The sequence below is a fragment of the Henckelia pumila genome, chromosome 3, assembly GCF_033568475.1.
Source record: "Henckelia pumila isolate YLH828 chromosome 3, ASM3356847v2, whole genome shotgun sequence".
NCBI classification, from domain to species: domain Eukaryota; kingdom Viridiplantae; phylum Streptophyta; class Magnoliopsida; order Lamiales; family Gesneriaceae; genus Henckelia; species Henckelia pumila.
In genome coordinates, this window is record NC_133122.1 from 68782377 (window position 1) to 68788376 (window position 6000).

Sequence of the window (6000 nt, forward strand, 5' to 3'; positions counted from 1 at the left end):
AGTGGCTCGAGTGGTTCGAGCCAAAAGAGCCCAGGAAGCAAGCTAGGTTCGATCGGGTTCCAGGAGTGCGCAGGTTTAGGGTTTTGAGAAGGAGGTTCGGTGATGGGGGTCTAGGCTGCATGGGGCTGGGGGCTGGTGCAGGTTAGGTCCGCCCAGACGTGGGCTACGTCTGGGCGGCGGCGCTCCGGCCAGGGGCGGCCGGAGCAGGCCGGCAGCAGCCAAGGAGTGGCTGCTGCTCACGACCGCAGCCGAGACGGGAATAGGGCGACGGGTTCTAGGGTTCCAGGTGGGTTCCGGGTCGGGTTAGTGGTTCGGGTCAAGTCCATGGGTCATGGGTTAAGTTAGTTGGGTCCGGGTCCGGGTTAAGTTAATTGGGCTCGGGTATTTTTAATTTTAAGTTAATTATTAAGTTTAAAGTGTTTTATTGGGCTAATTAGATTAATTAAATTAATGGGCTACATTTAAGTTTATTAATGGGCTTGAATAATTAATTAAAGTTAGTCCACTAATTTTTATGGGCTTGAGAGCCCATGGGAATTATTGGGCCAGTTTTTGGGGTTTTGGGTCCATTGGGCCGGAATAGAATGTTAATGGGCCAAGAATGTTTTAATGGGCTTTAATTAATTAAGTGGGCTTAGAATAATTAATTATTGGGCTTAAGTATGTTAATAGGCCAGTCTCAGTGTTAGTGGGCCAGAATTTAAGAAAATGGGCTTGAGTGTTAGGGCCAGTAGTTCAGTACAAACCATGAGAAATTGCATGTGTCCTAAATATATATTTAATTATTTTATGCATGAATGTTATTTTAGTATTTATATGTTAATATAAAAATTAAATATATATGAAGGACACACATTTTATTTAAGTACATGCATTCATGAAATAATTTTTATGCATGATTTAATGTTTAAGGTTGAGCAAAAGAAAATAATTTTATGTTGGAAGTTGAAGTAGTGTGACAATTTAAGGGGGATTCGTCCCCATATGTGAGCTATTGAAGGGAAGTTTACTGCCAATTTAAGAGGTGATTCGTCACCGCCACGTACGTTGGTTTCCACGCTGATCAGTATTTAATGTATGATTTAAGGTTACACTATGGATACAACCATGCGATGTTAGAAAATACTTTGCTCAACAATGTTTATGTATTATGTATGATTATGATATTTAAGTTAATTTAAGTTATGTTATGTCATGATAATTTTAAGCATGCTCATTCATGTATATGTTATGTATTAGTATTAAAGTGATTTAAACTATTTTTAAACCCTTGTTATGTTAGCATGTTGGGCCTCTAGGCTCACTACACTGGTATGGTGCAGGTGAGTACGTAGAGGAGGATGTGGTTCCCACCGGCGGCGAGGACATATGAGCGGACATGCAGTGACCCCGTGACCGTGATAGTCGTCTGAGTCTTTATGCATGTTTTGAATATTTTAGCATGTTATACATTTATTTATTTATTTTCAGTGGTTGACAGTATGGAATATTTTATTTAAATATTTTCAGCGCATGCAAATTTTATTTATTTTTGCTTATGTCAGTATTTTATTAAATGTTTGACTCATATATTTAATTTATTAAAGGTTGCATTTTTATTTAGTTTATTTATTTTTAAATCTATTTATTCTGTGCATATATGTATGGGCATGTATGTACATATCTTTACTTAGTAAGTATAAAAAAAAAAAAAATTTCCGCATATTTATTTATATTAGAGAGTTAGGGTCGTTTCAGTTGGTATCAGAGCACGGTCCTTGGAGGGGTCATTACTGCTATGCGAGCTCAGAAATCCACGCTACCGGTCTGTAAGTTTTAAGTGTTTATAGCATGATTTACTTTTAAGAATTTAAGTTAGCATTAATGTTAAAACACTTAGTTATGCATGGAGATTTACGTAAGGAAATATGTGGTGGTGCAGAATGCCTCCCAGACCGATGAACAGACGTGGGGAATCTACACCTACACCTCCACCTCCACCTCCACCTCCACCTCCACCTCCACCTCCGCAGAACCCACTTGCAGCATTGGAGCAGGCCAATGCTACTTTGATGACAGGGGTTACTGCTCTGTTAGAGCAGCAGGCTTCACGTCCTAGAATGTCCCATGAGGAGGACTTAGCTGAGCGGTTCCAGAAGAAGGGGCCGAAGGAGTTCATTGGTACCACCGATCCTTTGGTGGCTGAGGGGTGGATTCGTTCTTTGGAGTCCATCTTTGCATATATGGGGATCACAGATGCCGACAGGGTGAACTGTGCGACGTATATGTTGAGGGGAGACGCAGCTCTTTGGTGGGAGGGTGCTGCCAGGGGAGTACACCTTCCTACACTGTCTTGGGCGGAGTTTAGGCGTATCTTCTACGCCAAGTATTTCACGGAGGATGTGAGGAGTCGCATGATCCGGGATTTTATGAGTCTCCGGCAGGGAGACAGGTCAGTGGTTGAGTATGTGAGCCAGTTCGAGAGGGGCTGTCATTTTGTGCCTCTGATTTCAGACAGTCCACCGGAGAAGATGAGGCAGTTTGTGGAGGGACTGAGGGCGGATATCAAGCATGACGTACGTATGATGGACGTCGCTACATATGAGGCGGCAGTTAGTAGAGCACTGAGGTCAGAGGAGGGTAGGAGAGAGATACAGCGAGAGCAGCAGGGGAAGAGACAGATTCAGTCTGGGTATCAGCGACCATCTTCGCAGCCTCCTGCAAAGAAACAGTTTACTGGGCGTCTAAGGGCCCGAATCCGCAGCAGAGGCCACAGCAGTTGAGGGGCGGGGCCCCTAATGCTATAGGTTTTCCTACTTGCCCGAAGTGTCAGAAGATGCATTCGGGACCTTGTCTGTTGGGAGCAGGAGTTTGTTTTCACTGTAGGGAGCCAGGGCATCAGATAGCTAACTGCCCGAGGAAGAAGAACACCGCTGGTAGAGTGTTCGTCATGCAGGCAGAGGAGGCAGACCCAAACACCTCCTTGATCACTGGTATATCTTACCTCTAGTATTTTATAATTTCTTCCTTTGGTTAAGAATTTCGTTTTCTGTGGAATTGTTGTTATTTGGATTATCTATTTTCATGTTAGAATAAGAAGCATGTTTTACTTGTGATTAGAATTAAGGGTTTTAGCGACTCTTTGGGGAAAGTTTAGTAGTGGTATGAAATTTTTGGGATTCTTCTGCGTGCAGGGAGAATTCTAGTTGGAGGCAACTCCACGTTTGCGTTGCTAGATTCAGGGGCTACGCATTCGTTTATCTCCCTGGAGTTTATCAGACGGATAGGCATCACACCCGAGATTGTTGACAGTGGTTATGATGTCACTATGCCGTCAGGACAGATTATTTCTACTTCTAGTGTCATTCGAGAACTGGAGTTGGAGCTTCAGGGGCACTCCATTCGCGCAGATATGGTGGTTTTGCCATTGAGTGGATTTGATTTGATATTGGGTATGGACTGGTTGACATTCAATGGAGCTTTGATTGATTTTCGTCGAAGGACAGTGTCAGTGAAACCGCCGGGAGGCGACCCGTTTATTTTTCATGCATCTCAGAGCAGTGATATTTCTCAGGTGATATCTCTTATTCAGGCGAGGAAGTTGTTGAAACGGGGTTGCCAAGGTTTTCTAGCAAGTATTGTCACGGCCACAGAATCACCTAGCAGATCATTATCAGAGATAGATGTGGTTCGTGACTTTCCGGACGTCTTCCCGGAGGATGTTGCAGGAATTCCACCAGTGAGAGATGTGGAATTCAGCATCGACTTAGTGCCAGACACCGTGCCTATCTCTAAGGCACCATACAGACTTGCTCCTACCGAGATGAAAGAGTTGAAGGAGCAGATACAGGAATTATTAGAGAAAGGCTTTGTTCGTCCTAGCTTTTCTCCATGGGGAGCTCCAGTGTTATTTGTGAAGAAGAAGGATGACAGTATGAGACTGTGCATCGATTATCGAGAGCTCAATAGGGTCACAGTGAAGAATAAGTACCCACTGCCGAGGATAGAGGACTTATTTGATCAGTTGCAGGGAGCTTCGGTGTTCTCCAAGATCGACCTGCGATCTGGTTACCATCAGCTGCGAGTTAGAGAGGCAGATGTGTCCAAAACTGCTTTTCGGACACGTTATGGGCATTACGAGTTCTTAGTGATGCCATTTGGGATGACCAATGCTCCAGCGGTTTTCATGGATCTCATGAACCGGGTATTTCAGCCGTATCTTGATCAGTTCATCATAGTCTTCATTGATGATATCTTGATCTACTCTAGGAGCGTTGAGGAGCATAGGCAGCATCTACAGACAACCTTGCAGACTTTGAGAGAGCATCGTTTGTATGCCAAGTTCAGCAAGTGCGAGTTTTGGCTCGAGCAGGTGGCATTTTTTGGCCACATTATTTCGAGAGATGGGATTGCACGAAGGTTGAGGCAGTGCAGAAATGGGGTATTCCGAAGAATGCTTCAGAGATTCGCAGTTTCTTGGGTTTGACAGGATACTATAGGAAGTTCATAGGGTTTTTCCTCTATTGCAGTACCCTTGACTTCCTTAACCAAGAAGAACGCGAAGTTTATTTGGAGTTCAGACTGTCAGAGGAGCTTTGATCAGCTGAAGGAAGCACTCACTACTGCACCGGTTTTAGCGATGACAGTACCACACGAGGAGTTAGTGGTGTACACCGACGCGTCTAAGCTAGGTTTAGGCACAGTACTTATGCAGTGTGGTAAGGTTATTGCTTATGCGTCGAGGCAGTTGAAGATTCATGAGCAGAACTACCCGACACATGACTTGGAGTTAGCGGCAGTGGTTTTCGCTTTGAAAATCTGGAGGCACTATCTGTATGGCGAGAAGTGCAAGATTTTCACTGATCATAAGAGCCTCAAGTACTTCTTCACTCAGAAGGAGTTGAACATGAGGCAACGGAGATGGTTGGAGTTGGTGAAGGATTACGACTGTGACATTACCTACCATCCGGGTAAAGCTAATGTAGTGGCCGATGCTTTGAGTCGGAAGTCGTCAGTGGTATCGTGTTTGTCAGTGCAGCTACCACTGCAGAGTGAGATTCAGAGGTTTGATTTGGAGTTTTACTCGAGTGGTCATGCACCGAGCTTGTCAGTGTTGACGGTGCAGCCAGTTCTGCGAGATCGGATCAGGGATGAACAGTTTACTGATGAGGAGTTGCAGCGATGGAGACAAAGAGATGAGGCCAAGGGTAATCTTCTGTATACAGTTGTGGATGGCATTGTTCAGTACCGTGGTAGGATGTGGGTACCGAACGTCGATCAGTTGAGAGCTGAGATCTTAGCAGAGGCTCACACATCTCCGTACTCCATTCACCCCGGAAGTACGAAGATGTATCGAGATTTGCAGCTATTGTATTGGTGGCCCGGGATGAAGAGAGACATCAGGAGAGTTGTGTCAGAGTGCTTGACTTGTCAGCAGGTCAAGGTTGAGCATCAGCGTCCAGCAGGACTTCTTAGACCTCTTCCTATTCCGGAATGGAAATGGGAGAATATTACGATGGACTTTGTAGTTGGCTTACCGAGGAGTGCCAGAGGTTGCACAGCTATTTGGGTGATCGTGGATAGACTCACCAAGTCAGCTCATTTCTTACCGGTGAGGACTACTTACTCGTTGACACAGTATGCAGAGCTTTACATCAAGGAGATTGTTAGACTGCATGGCATACCAGTGTCGATAGTATCAGACAGAGATCCGAGATTTATGTCTGCTTTTTGGAGGAGTTTGCACACTGCATTGGGGACTAGACTTTTGTTCAGTACAGCGTTCCATCCCCAGACAGATGGTCAGTCTAAGAGAGTGATCCAGGTTCTCGAGGATCTACTGAGAGCTTGTGTCATCGACTTTTAGGGCTCGTGGGAGACTAGACTGCCATTAGTGGAGTTTATCTATAACAACAGTTTTCAGTCGTCTATAGGTATGGCTCCTTATGCAGCATTGTACGGGAGGAGGTGCAGATCTCCTGTGCATTGGGATGAGGTCGGTGAGAGGATTTTACTTGGACC